The sequence below is a fragment of the Narcine bancroftii genome, chromosome 11 (assembly GCF_036971445.1).
Source record: "Narcine bancroftii isolate sNarBan1 chromosome 11, sNarBan1.hap1, whole genome shotgun sequence".
NCBI classification, from domain to species: domain Eukaryota; kingdom Metazoa; phylum Chordata; class Chondrichthyes; order Torpediniformes; family Narcinidae; genus Narcine; species Narcine bancroftii.
In genome coordinates this window covers 32,757,351-32,771,120 of record NC_091479.1, presented here as the reverse complement: position 1 = coordinate 32,771,120, position 13,770 = coordinate 32,757,351, and the positions used below count along the sequence as shown (strand labels likewise).

The following is a 13,770-nucleotide window of genomic DNA, read 5'->3' as shown; positions in this document are numbered from 1 at the left end:
GGTATAATACTGGAACGTGCTCACAGAGGCTTGCGTAGAAGACCTATTTCAGGTCAAAGTCCAAGACCTGTTTTGGTTCGTTGCTTGAATTATTACGACAAGAAATAATTTTACGAGTGGCTATTAGAAATGCACAACAGAGAAAATCACCCTTGATGATTCAAAATAATCGAGTTTTCTTCTATGCGGATTTGAGTCAAGAAGTTATGTTCCAATGACGGGAATTCAATTCTGCTAAAGAGTTGTTGTGGAAGAAAGGTTATAAGGCAACCTTTAGATATCCAGCTGTTTTGAAGGTTTTTCAAGATGGTTACCAACCAAAGTTCTTTGATTCTACAAAGGAAGCTATAGCATTTGCTCAAGAGCTGCCAATTACTCGGTTTCAACAGAGACTTAGTCCACCGCGATCTCTAAGGAGACAAGAGATGGAAGAAAAGAGCCGTGCTACAAGAAGGAATGGTTGTAATGGTGACTCGGCAGTTGGAGCTGATTAAAAGAAGAGTTGTTCTTTTTTTTTAATTTTTTTTTAAATATTAAATAATGATGATGTTAGTTTAAGATGAAGTGAGAGTTGGGGGAGAGAACTGGATGGGCACTATTTCCTGAAAGTCATCTGCTACGTGTGAGTTATCTCACACCCATTTTTTTGGGAGTTACCGCATTGCGCGTTTTAGACGGGAGGGGGTTTTCTTTTGTGTTTATAAAAAAAAGCATAAGAAAGTATTTGATTGTTTAAAAAACTAAAAATTCATGTGGTTTTTTTTGTAAAGTTTATTCAGTAGATAAGGAATATTTGAAATTTAAATGTGAATGGGATGGATAAGTTTTTTTAAATATTTTTTCTTTAACTTTAAGGTGAAAGGAGTGGTAATTCTGGTGTATATTATTTTGCTATTTTAGTTATAGAACGAAGGGAATAATGGTGAAAGTTATAAATTGAATTGTACAATTCTTAATGAGGCTTGAATTTTGTTTTTGGATATGCTCCATTTGTTGAAGATATAGATTTCGTTGCAGATGTATTTTTATATTTGGATATCTGAATTTTAACGTAATGATTGGGGATATTTAAATGTGGTTTTGGAGCTTTTATTGGGTAATTATTCAAGGTTAAAAGGGAAAAATGGTGGAAGAGTACCAAATTTGAATTGTACAATGTTTAATGAGGTTGGAATTTTGTTTTAAGATGGCAGTTTATGTGACTAATATGATGATAGATGTGAAGTTAGTTGATATTTGGTGAAGGTTTATCTCTATTGAGAAAGTTTTATTTTTCATCTTTTTTTTTCTCATGCTACAATTTTTTTTAAAGAATTGATTATTGTTTCAGAATTTTTGATAGACAATGTTACTGATTTTACTAATTTTTTATATTAAGTTTGTTAATTATATGTTTCAACTTAACTCTGTTAAATATATGCATTTAAGTTTGATTTAAATATGTTTTTTAAGTCTGATATCTTAGTATTAATTACTTTTCTTTTTGTTAGTATTTTAATTGGTTATGTTTTTGTTTTTTTTGTAAGTGGGTTTTTTTCTCACATATATTATTAACTTTATTAATTCTTCACTCTTTATTTTGGCGGGGAAGTGGGGGTTGGACTAATTTGAGTTGGGTTATTAATGTGTAATAATTATTGGGGAGGGTATAGTTTATTTAGATTACTGATACTGTATTGTACTTTTATTATTTAGTTCTTAATTTTTAAATGTAATTCTATATGTTATTCATGTTATAAAATCTTAAATAAAGTTTAAAAACAAAAAAATGATGTCGGCCACAACCGGTATGAATCGGTGATAAAAATTAATCGTACCAGTGAATTCTTGCAGCCCCTTCATTATGTGGGGTTTGAGGAAGCACTTAACAAACTCTATCTTTTCAAGCAGGGTTTAGTTCCGTGCCTGTTGATTTGACCCCCAAGGAAGTCGAACGTTTCCAACCTGAACTAGCACTTAGCAAGGTTTATATCGTAAGTCCAAATTCCCGCAGCCAGGCGCACAGTCACATTAGACGGTCTCTGTTTAGCTTCATTGCCACCACTTTGACATCTTGCGGTTACTGCCACCCTCTGCTGTTGGAGAATATCCTCCTTGATCTCAGCCCCTCAATGTAACTAAGAACCCCTAAAATGTCCCTAATGTTTTGGCCTTCATCACTACTCCTGGCAAGGCATTCTTGACACCCACAACTCTGGGTAAAAGAAAATACCCCTGATATCTCCCCTAAATCTTCCTCCCTTTGCTTTAGACAGATGTCTTCTAGTGTTTGCTACTCCCATCTGGGTTTCAGGCAAACTGAAGGGCATCTTTCACCGAGTTTCTGGTTTTCCAGCAGTTCTGGATGTCTATCTCTGGATGCTCTGCTCCGTGGACCACCCCGCAGTATCCCATCTAGTCCTGGAGTCTCTGTGTCAGCAATGCTCTGCTGACCACTGCCTGATGGCTTTGTGGTCAAATGTGTTTGTCTATGAAACCGTTCCCAGGAAGGTAAAGGGGCAAAGTCCTGCTGACTGGAACATTGTGCAGCACCAGGGCCAGGCCAATCTTTTGCAACACCTGAGCCAGGTAGAACCTCAGCACAGAGCAGCATTTGGTGCCCTTGCACTTTGGTTACAAGCACAGCCACACACAATTATGGTCATGCTGGTTACACCCTTGTCCCCATTGATTGATGATGTACACGGTCCTTCTCCAGACTCTATTCATTTTGGACCCCCACATGAATTGAAATTTGTTTTGGGAATTGACAGGGTGGTGGTGTGGGGATGGGCCAAACATGGCCCACGTGCAGCAGGACCGAAAGTTCCTTGCACATTGCACCTGATAATCAGGTTTTACCCGAATGACAGAGATGGGTATCTGTGTGGTTCTCCCTGTCTCCTGGACCTGGGGGTCTTTGTACTGCTCCCCATCTCCTTAAGTTGGTGCTTTGTTCTCCACCACCCCCACAAGAAATCCAAGACCCCTGGATGGAGGGCAGAGGCGCAGAGAGATCAGTGAGAACATGGGTAGTTTCAACAGGGTGGGGTCCATCCAGGCGCCTGATAACAGGAGGAACCAAGTGGGAAGGAGGATGCAGGGCATTCGATAGCAGGACATTGCAAGAGAGTGGATTCCTCGAACTCTTCAGGGGAGAAGGCGCTGGTCGATCCATCGGTTTAGGTGGGGCAGGGTATAGACATGGCAGCTGACTGGAATTGTCAGCGGGTTACTGAGACCTGGGAAAGGAGGGGAAGGAGGGTGCAGTAGTGTTCTGAGAGTGCTGAGGGAGAGGCAACATGGTTGCCACCTCAAGGCAACGGTCCCCTGATTGATTGCAGGGATGGGCTCTGTAAATAGACTCATAGATATCCAGCACAGAGCATCTTTGTCGCCCTGCCATCAGGAAGGAGATATGGAGGAATAAAAGCAGAGCAGCCAGGGAGGGAAATAGCATCTTCCCACAGGCCATGAGATTAACAAGGCAACATGAGCTGGATGGGAGCTAAGAATGAAAAGGGTGAGAGGAATATGGACTGATTACAACAGCTCAGCTAGCAGGAGAGAGGGGCTGAAGGGCCTGTTTATGTTTTCTCTATCTGGACCAGCTTTTGAGTTCAAGCTTTAAAAAACCCAATCATTTTTAAATTTAATATCAATGGTACAGAATGAATCAAGAGACAAGATGTCTGTCCAGCAGCAAGCGTCGAAGGCACTTCCTGAAACGGAGGCTCTGAAACCACAGGGAGGTTCTGGACGGAAAGAGGCCCAGCTTCTTCTGGAAGGAGGAGAGGAGAGGCAGGGGAAATGCGGGGGAAGGGAAGGGGAGGGGAGGGGCTAGGGATGCCGTCACCGTTCACCTCCCCTTTCCTCTACACCGTTCCCCTCCCCTTTCCACTGCCCGTTCCCCTCCCACATCCCCTCCCCCTTCCAGTCCCCAGTTCCCGTCCCCCGCTCGCCTCCCCCATTCCCCTCCCCCTTCCCTTCCTCCTACTCCTAACCCTAACCCCTAACAAAATCCTAAACCTAACCTTAACACTACCGATACCCCCTACCACCACTCCACGTCCCCTAACTCTACCCCCACCCCATCCACTAACCCTAACTTTATTCCTACGCCTATGCCACCCCATAACCCCAACCCTAATGCTACCCACCATCCCCTAACCCCAAACCTCACTCCTCCTCTACCCCCCTGCTCCTACCCCCTTCCCCTATACCTAACACAAGCCCACTTCCCCGAACTATAGACCTAACCATAAACCAAGATATAGCCCTACCCCATGTCTCCTAACACTAACCCTAACTCTACCCAACTTCCCCAACCCTAAACTAAACCCTATCCCTATCCCTTACAACCTACCTCCTTCCCCTAACCCTACCTCCTACCCCTTCCCCATACCCGCACCCCCTACAACTATCCCCTTCCCCTAACCATACCTCCTACACCTTCCCCATACCCACACCCCCTACAACTACCCCCTACCCTATCCCTTACAACCTACCCCCTTCCCCTAACCCTACCCCTTCCCCATACCCGCACCCCCTACCACTATCCCTACCCTATCCCTTACAACCTACCCACTTCCCCTAACCCTACCTCCTACCCCTTCCCCATCCCCGCACCCCCTACCACTACCCCCTACCCTACCCCTTACCACAACCCCTACCCTTACTCCCTTCCACTACCCCCTTTCTCCTACCCCCTTCCCCTCCCCCTCCTTCCCCTAGGTTAGGGGTAGGAAGGGGAAAGGGAAGGGGGAGGGGAAGGGGAGGAGGAGAAAGGGAGGGGAAGGGGGAGGGTTAGGGGAGGGGATGGGGGAGGGGAAGGGGAGGGGGAAAGGGGAAGGGAAGGGCGGAGGGGAAGAGGGAGGTGAAGAGTGGAGGGCTGGGGTTAGGGCATAGGTGTGAGGGCAGGGGAAGGGGAAGATGAGCGGGAGGGGGTTGGGATGGAGGAGGGGTAGAGGAGAAGAGGGGAAGTGGGTGAAGGGACATGGAAGAGGCAGGGAATGGGGTTGGCAGGGCCAGAGGGATACGACGGGGAGGGGTTCAGGCCATCATGATGTTGTCCGTCCTCTGTTCAGCTGGGATGCGAGGTTCTTCTGGACTCGTGTCTTGTCTCTGAGATCGCTCCTTCTCCTGGGAAGAGAAATACGAGTGATAGAGATACTGTCTCTGAGGCCTGAACTCAATGACTTTGGAGGGTCCCAACACTTCCCCCATCATCCCCCCTACCCCTGAACCCTCCCCTCCCTCACACCAGTACTCTCCATTTTTCTTGAATTCCTGTCCATATTAAAATCCTTTTCATGCCTTTTTTGGACAAGCCTCCGCTACTACCCCGACAATGCATTCCAGCCACCCACTACATTCTGTGTGAATAAAATGTACCCCTCACGTCTTGCCTAAATTTCCCTCAGCTCACCTTAATTAGACGTCCTCTGGTATTCTCGCCCCAGGAATGCACACAATATTCCAAGTGTGGTCTGACGAGAATTTTATACATCTGCAACGATACCTCTCGGTTTTTGAACTCAATCCCCTGACTCCTGATGGCCAGCACACAATACACCATCTTAAACTCCCTCTCAATTTGCACAGCAACCTTGAGTGATATATGGAGCAGGATCTAAATATTTCTCTGTCCTGCACACTGTTCATAATCCTGCCATTAACCAAGTGCTCTGCCCACACATTCTTGTAATCCGCATTCAATGAAGATATTGGTCTATATGAAGCTACTTTTAATGGGGCTCCAACCTTCTTTGGAATAACTGTTATTCGTGCTCTTGAAAATTACTCTGGAAATAAACCTGGACCAGTTGCTTATTTAAGTACATCTGATTTACAGGATTGAACTCCATCTGTCACTTCTCTGCAAACTGGATGACCTATGACAACCTTCTACACTGTCTACAACATCTCTACCTCTGTGTCATCCCCTGACGTACCCACCCTTCCACTCCCATCATCATTCATAAAAATCACAAAGAGCAGGGGTCCCAGAGCAGATCCCTTTGGAGCGCCACTAGTCATTGTTTCATCTACTACTATCCTCTGTTTTCTGCAGACAAGCCAATTCTGAATCCACACAGCCAAGGCTCCATGGATCCCATGCCTCCCGACATTCTGAATGAGGCCTCCGTGGGGATCTTGTCAAGCACCTTACTAAAATCCTCGTGCAGCACATACAGACCTTGACCTTCATCTATCTCCTTTGACACCTCCTCTAAAAACTCAATTTGACTCGTGAAGCAGGACCTGCTCCTCACAAAACTATCCATGAGTTTCCCCAGCATGTTTGTGCATTGCCCTCGGACCCAGCATCTGCAGACTTCCTGGCGAGTCCCTCCCTTACCCCTTCCCAGAGCTTCCGCATCCATTAGAACATCAAGCATTGCTGCCCAGTACAGGCCCTTTGGCCCATAAAGGCTGTACTGACCTTTGTAAATGTTCTCCACAACCTTTACCTGTACCACACCCATAGGAACATAGGAAGTGGGAACAGGAATAGGACAAAAATGGCCTATCGAGCCTGCTCCGCCATTCAATACGATCATGGCTGATCTAATTTATGACCAAACTCGACCTACCCTGCCTTCTCGCCATATCCCCAAATTCCTCTATCATGTAAAAATTCTGTTCCCTTACATCCACATGCTCGTCTCAGAGACTTTTATATGTACCTATTCTACCAACCGCTACCACTTTCTCTGGTGACGCATTCAAAGCTCTCACAACTCTCTGCATAAAAAAAATCTCCCCTCACCTGAAGCGGATGCTCTCTGAGATTTGCACCTGACACTTTAGGAAAGGTTTCTGGCTGTTCATTCCATCTAAAGCCCCCACAATCTTATTTAGAATAAGTTATTAAGCTGTGGATGGGGCAAGTTGGGAGAGGCAGGAGGGGAGAGAGCTGGTGGGGGAGGGGTGAGAGCTGGTGGGGAGGGGACAAGGCCGTGTTGTGGAGAGGGATCAGGACCGCGTTGAGGTGGTGAACGGACAGACATGGGTGGATCTACCTGCCGAAATAAAGGAGCAATAAGAAGGCCATCTCGGGATCTACCAGCATCTTCTGGGGCTTGATGTCTCAATGGAAAACCCCCTGAGGATGGAAGTAGGCCATGCTCTGCTACAGCTGGTACATGAACATCTGGCAACACAACGATATAACATGACCCACTCTGCCTCCACACTGGCCGGGTCTATATCCTGAGGGTAAGGGGAGGTGGGTGAAGGGCCCCTCCCTGCCAATCAACATCCATCCTCATCATCCTCTCCACCCCTCTCCCCTCACTACCCTTTCTCTCCTCACCAATACCCATTGAGACCCTCATGCACCCTTCATCGATATCCAGTCCCCAGCGAGACTCAGCCAGTAAACTCCTTCATATCCTCCAACCCCACCATCCAAGCTTGCCCCAGTGGACAACTTGACCACCCAGACCCACAACCACCTTGATGTAGATCATGGGAATGGGCTGCTTGGCCTTGTTGAAGTGCTGGACCATGCAGTGAACCGTCTTGGGAACATAGTCCAGACCCAGATTCAAATAAACCTGCTCTTCCTCTTGGACACAATACAAACATGTCAGCTGGATTTACCCTCCAAAACCCCGTGCCTCTCCCAACTGGAGTGCTAGCCCCTCCTGCTCTCTGTAGGCCTGATGCCCCCACTGCTCAACACAACATGGCATGAATCCAACGGCTCAGCGAGCAGAGCGTCAACAGGCCGTAGTGGACCCGTCCGCTGCCCCATCATTCGGCTTCTGGTGAGACTGCACAAAATGTGCAGCTCTGACCGCCCTCCCTCGTGAGGCAAGGATTCACCGGGGGAGAAAAACCATTGACGTTTCGAGATGAGAAATGTTTGCAGCCGGGTGTTGGCTGGGGTCGAACATGTGGAGGCTGAGTTGTTGGGACGATTCAGAGCAGGCGTTGATTTGGAGGCGCACCAAAAGGTGCCAAAAGTGAGTTATGGGGGAAAGTACATTCGTGAAATGAATTGGGGAAACAGACTGGAGGGGCTGAGTGGCCGAATTTGGCGACCTTGTCTTGTGGTCTTGGCTGCTGCTGTCTGGAGTTGAAATGGCAAGAGGTCATGAGTTAATGGGTGAGGAGCAGGGCAGCCAACGTCAAAGAGTCAGCACTGGTCAGAGGGGCAGGATGGAGGCAAAAGAGAGGCTGCAGCGAGACAGATCGATTGAAGGAATGGGGAAGGTAGCAGCAAATGATATGCATCAGAGTGAGGGTGGGGTGGGTGCAGGTGGATCTTACCTTGACTACAGAGGAGAAGTTGAGAAGAGGGACAATGATGGTGTGATCCAACTTTCGCACGATCTGCAGTTTGCGGTTCTATGGCGAGAGAAGAACATCAGCAAGGCTGGGCGATGGGTCGGGGCCCTGAGGGGAAACTTGTCCAAGTTGAGGGAGGAGGCGGGGAGGAGATTTGTCAAGAGGTCAGAGGTGGGGAACTCCAAGGGAGGCCGAAGTGGGGGACTTTTCGAGAGTCAGTGGGGGGGACTTTTCGTGTCGCTGGAGTGGGGACTTGTCAGGGGGTTCAATGAAGTATCATTTCAGTTTTTATGATTGTTTTCCCAGCTTCTACTAAACAATGAATTTGCAGAAAATCTTTGATATTTGCCAGGTGTGTGTGTGTGTGTGTGTGTGTGTGTGTGTGTGTGTGTGTGTGTGTGTGTGTGTGTGTGTGTGTGTGTGTGTGTGTGTGTGTGTGTGTGTGTGTGTGTGTGTGGGGTGGGGGGTTGTGTGTGGGGATGGGGGGTCTGTTGTTGGTTTGTGTGACTTTCTCTATTTCCAAACCCCATGGCTGCCTTGGTCTCTGTCAGATGCTCCTCTTTCCACCCACCCTTCAAAAATGTGTTTGGGGTGTTGTTTGTCAATTGGGTGTAATTGTGTGAAACGGGCTCATGTGTCGCAAGGGCCTGTGAACGTGCTGTAGACCCTAAATTTAAATATCAGGGTTTTTCATTTCCACACAACTGCTCCTCCCCCTCACCTTGAATCTCTTGTCTTGCAAGATCTTCTTGATGGCAATCAGCTCTCCGGAGTCCACCAGCCTTGTCTGGTACACCACACCGAAAGATCCATTGTCGATGATTTTAACATCTGTGCAGGACACCACCTTGGGGACGTTGGGTCCATGACACGGTGTGGCCACCTCTGTTGTGGCCTTATTGCCATGTCCTCTGGGGCAGAAGCAGCAGCATTTACACACCCAGAGGGTACACAACAGGTCATTTATCCCAGCCCAGCCTTGTTGTCCGAGTTAGTCTCTACCCCTCCCTCTACCTCCCTTCCAAGGGTCTCCAAAATGTCAGAATTGATCCTCTGGTGGTTCTTTCCAGCCTCTCAGTAGAAATATTGCCACCCCAGGTCCCTCTTTGATCACTCTCCTCAGACTGAGGCCAGTTCCGCAGCCGTTCACCTTATTTACAACCCTCCCTCCATGAGAGGATCGGGTCATCCTTGACCTTCAGCACGTCCCGGGGAGATGAACCACTCTGAACCCTACCACGGGTTTAGCAGAAGCCCTCCACATTCCCAGAAGCTCAGCAACACCGTGATCTTCCATGATGCAAGTGAGACCTCGTTGCCTGAGGGAGCAGGTGGTGCGGAGAGAGCCCCACTCTTCACCGCTCAACTCTGTTGGGTCCGCCGCAGCAGAAACACTTTCTAGCACCTTCATCCAGGTCCACTGGGGGAAAGAATCCTATCCCGGTTGGGGGTGTGTGGGGGTGTATGCAAGGGTGGAAGGGATCTTGTAACCACGGGGGGGGGGGGGGGCGTGGCGGGTGGAGGAGCGGTCGTGTCTCTCAGTGGACAGATCCCATTCCAGGTGGAGGGGGAGCTCTGTCCCATTTCTGTTGAAAGGTCTGCCTTCCATCCCCCTCGCAACTTCTCTTCTCCCTCAGACACCTCACACTCTCCCCTGCCCCGATTCCTCTACCACACTCTCATCCCCCACCCAACACCACCCCCATGGTTTCCCCAGTCCTTTCCGTCCCCTCGCACCCCATCCCCCCAGCTCAACCCTATGTCCCCTATCTCTGATCCAATCTCCCTTGACATTAGCCTGTGGTGCTACCCCGTTCCTTTGTTCTCCCCTCCACTCCTACAGACCCCATCCCTGTATTCCCTCACATGCCATTGTTCTCCCCTCCCCAGTCCCCTCCAGCTGCCTCATAAAGTGCCCTGCACTCAGGATGGGGAGAGGGGAAATTAAATGTAGCCTCCATTCTCTCCGCCCACACTGGGTAAAGGATGGTGCCAGAGGAGTCTCTGTCCCAGTAGGGGAGCCTGTAACAGGCTCTTTATCTCACCCATGGGCGCAGGGTGCTTCCAAACACAACCCTGTTGATCAGAGGGTCCCTGGGATGAGACAGCGTCCTACTCCGACACGTGGGCCAGAATCCCCTTCCAGGAGATGCATCTTTCTCGTGTTGCTGTGCCATGGCACGACTCAGCTATGGCTGCCCCATGCAGTGACATCATCACCCCCTCTGTGACATCATCTCCCCCCTCTGTGACACCTCCCCTCTCTGTGACACCCCTAGTGTAACGGGCAGGGACATCCAACCATTTAAATCCTCCTCAATTTCCCCAAGCAAGGGGAGAATAATTCAGCTGGTCTAAATTACTCGTTGTTATCTATTCTAACTCCTAGATATTTGATCCCATTTTGCCGCCACATTTGTTGACTATTTTCTTGACATTGGCTCTAATCCCCCTTCCTAAGTGACATGATTTTGCACATATCCCAAAAGAACTTATACCCAGAGATCTCCCCATAGTCCTCCAGGGTGGAGCACAACTTGGGCAATGAGTGTGTTGGGTCTGTCAGATATATCAGAACAACTTCTGCAAATAAATTGATTTCATGCTCTTCCTGGCCTGTTCTGAAACCTTTCATGCCTGAATCCTGGCAAATGGCCTCGGCTAATCGCTCCATGGCCAGTACAAACTCACTCACTGGGAGTGTGGGGGAGGAGTCAGACCTTGATTGGCATGTCTGTTGGCTTCCTCTGTCCCTCTCATCTCGACATCAGTGGCTCAGGTTGGGGGAGTCTGTGCTGCCTCCTGCAGTGCACAGCAACGCTGCTGGACCACCTTTATCTCCTTATTTTCCTGGGCCCTCTGCAAATCTTTCCTTTCTATGATCTCACATTGGTTTCTCAGGAGAAACAATGGCAGCCAAAAGGCACCCTCTGATTCCCCTTAGATTTTGGGAACCCCGACTTCTTGAAGTGGGACCACACGTGGTGACCTATTTTCTCAAGATGTGGATCCAGGAGCTTGGACCAGTCTACCAGTTTGCCGTGGTCCGCCAGCATGCTTGCCAAGCTCCCGAACCCTGCACTCTCGTCAGTCCACCCGCAGATCTTGTTCTCCCTGCCTGCACTCGATTTCCTGCCCCAATTCCAAAGCATCTCCACTGCAGCTGTGTTCAGTCGGAACTCGAAGGACCCTGCTCACTGCACCAATTATTATGTGTGTGAAACTGATTCGAGGGGTCCCATGGGTGGCGAATTTGAACACAGTTGTCTTTTATTGACACGTAGTGAAGTCGCATGAGGAGTAAAAGACACACACAGACACAAACTCGCCGGATTAATCGATACACTTGCAACCACTCGTGGAGAGAAGACTTGACAATCAACTTGTCACATATGATACCTTGAACAGGTCATTCATTCACTCATTGATCTTGGATGCCTGTGGGTGGTAGGGGATATGCAGGTGGCCCCAAATACTTGGCATCACCACCCATTGCTGGTCGGACGTTATCCGATAGGGTATTCCACATATGGAGCACGCTAAAATGGTGCTTGGTCGGCCCGCTGGCAGGACATCTGAGTATGTGCTGACCATCGTGAGAACATATCACTTTTTATTTTGGCAGGGGAGAGGCCTGATATGGTCAATTTATCAGACTTGGCCAGCTCCCGAACCCCAGCGAATGCGGCCCTTGGTTTTAATTGCTGACAAATAGGGCATTTGGCCATCACAGTTCTTGCAACATCATGAGACCCCCAGATCCTCTGTCCATCATAGTGCCCCCATATGCCCACATTTATGATGCACCAATGCTGCCAAGGCTCCGGGGTCTCTCTGCTTGGGGAAAAAAGTGGCAGAGCATATTTGAGCAGCTCAGTCCACAGTGGCATCGCGTCAGCTTCAGCGGTTTTCCTGGAGGTGTGTCCATCCACGTGGTGGACCCTGACTATTCTTTTGTTGTTCCACCTCTCAGAAGATCTGCCAGTGCTGTTGTCCTCAGAGCAGGCAGCCATGGATCTGCCTCCCTGTCTCCTGACGCCGACCCATCCACACTGACGTGTTGTTTGGCACAGCCCAGAAATCCTGTTGCACTGATCGGAAAAGAGGCTCCTGGGCCCGCCTGGTTGTCCCTTTTCGGATCAGTGCCACAGCTGCCAGCTTGGACAGTTGGCTCTCCCCTCCACCTCACCCTCTTGTGTCAGTACTTTATCTGTGGTGGGCTGGAGCGCTCCCACCTTACACCACTGTTTTTCGCACCTCCACCAGCCGGAGCCGTCAGTAAACCAAGCTTTTTCTCTGCTGTCCAGCATCGAGGGTGTTGAACGGTTTGCCCCAGGCCATGGTGCCAAGCTCTTCTCGGGGTCATTCAGGTGGGAGGCTGTCACTTTCGGGCAGGACATGATTTGTTCTTGCAAGTGGCTCAGCCCTTCGATCCCGGCCTCTGTGCGGTCTGCCATGTACCACTTCTTCGGTCCGCTGTGAGTGGCATCCGCAGATTTAACCCATCACATGTTGGGGAGGTGTGGCTGGAGTGTGACTGTCTCTGCTGCCATCTGGTTCTCTGTGGTGAGCAGGCGAGCATCTGACACTCAGATGGGGAGTCGCGGGAGGCAGCTTCCAGGAGGGAATTGAACAAGAAGCTGTGTGGGACTCGGCGACCTTGCCTCTTTTGCTTGACGCTCCACTTGGCCATTGTCTTCATGGCAGAGACAAGTCATTCAAAGTGTCTTCCAGTTTTGAGGGGTTGGGGATACTTGTGGTCAGTGGCAGTGGTGTTCAACAGCGTGTTTTGCCATTAAAGAAGCCATTTGTTGTTCAGGTCATCAATGAAGCGGTGAGTTTTTTTTTCTGGGCAACATTGTACAGTAGATGGAGGGGCAGGGTGAGATGGGGAATATGTTGGCACCAGTAACCCAAAAGACCCACAAACCTTTGTGCCTCAACTTGTTGGTGGGCACCGCAATGAGGATTTTGCTTTGAGCAACCATTGATATTTCAATGCTGCCTGGATTCTCAGGAAAAGGACTGTTGGACTAGGACCCTGGACCTTTTCCAGGTGGTGCCTCCCTGGTGCCAGTATCTGGGGTGTTGCTGCTGGTGTCCAAGACATCCTAAAGTGGGCCAGAGGTTGTGGTACATGGAGATACCAATGACATAGGGAGGAAGAGGGAAGAGTTCCTGAAAAGTGGGTCCAGGGCGTTTGGTGAGAGCTGAAAAGAAATAGCATGAAGGGAGTCATGTTGGGATGACTGTCTGGGCCATGCGACAGTGAGAGCAGGAACAGAATGAGGTGGAGGATAAAGGCGTGGCCTGAAGGTGCGGGTAAAGAGCTCCTTGAGGGCATCCTATTTGCCTTGCTCGGGAGGCTGATGTCGGAAGTCGATGAGCCTTGCTGCCATGTCCTGATGAGCAAGAACATCATGGAGGAGTAATGGATGTCATCAGCGGTGATCTCTTGGAGGTGGAATTGGTCCTTGGCCTGTTTGAACCCCA

At 49.2% G+C, this 13,770-nt stretch overlaps 1 long non-coding RNA gene across 1 annotated transcript; it reads right to left on the bottom strand.

Moving 5' to 3' along the window:
* Positions 1 to 4,662: 4,662 nt before the first annotated feature.
* On the bottom strand, positions 4,663 to 9,590 carry LOC138746376 (uncharacterized). The gene is made up of 3 exons (XR_011346917.1): positions 8,999 to 9,590; positions 8,260 to 8,337; positions 4,663 to 5,121 (listed from the first exon to the last, which is right to left on the bottom strand). It is a non-coding gene; the product is annotated as an uncharacterized lncRNA (long non-coding RNA).
* Between the last annotated feature and the right edge of the window lie 4,180 nt (positions 9,591 to 13,770).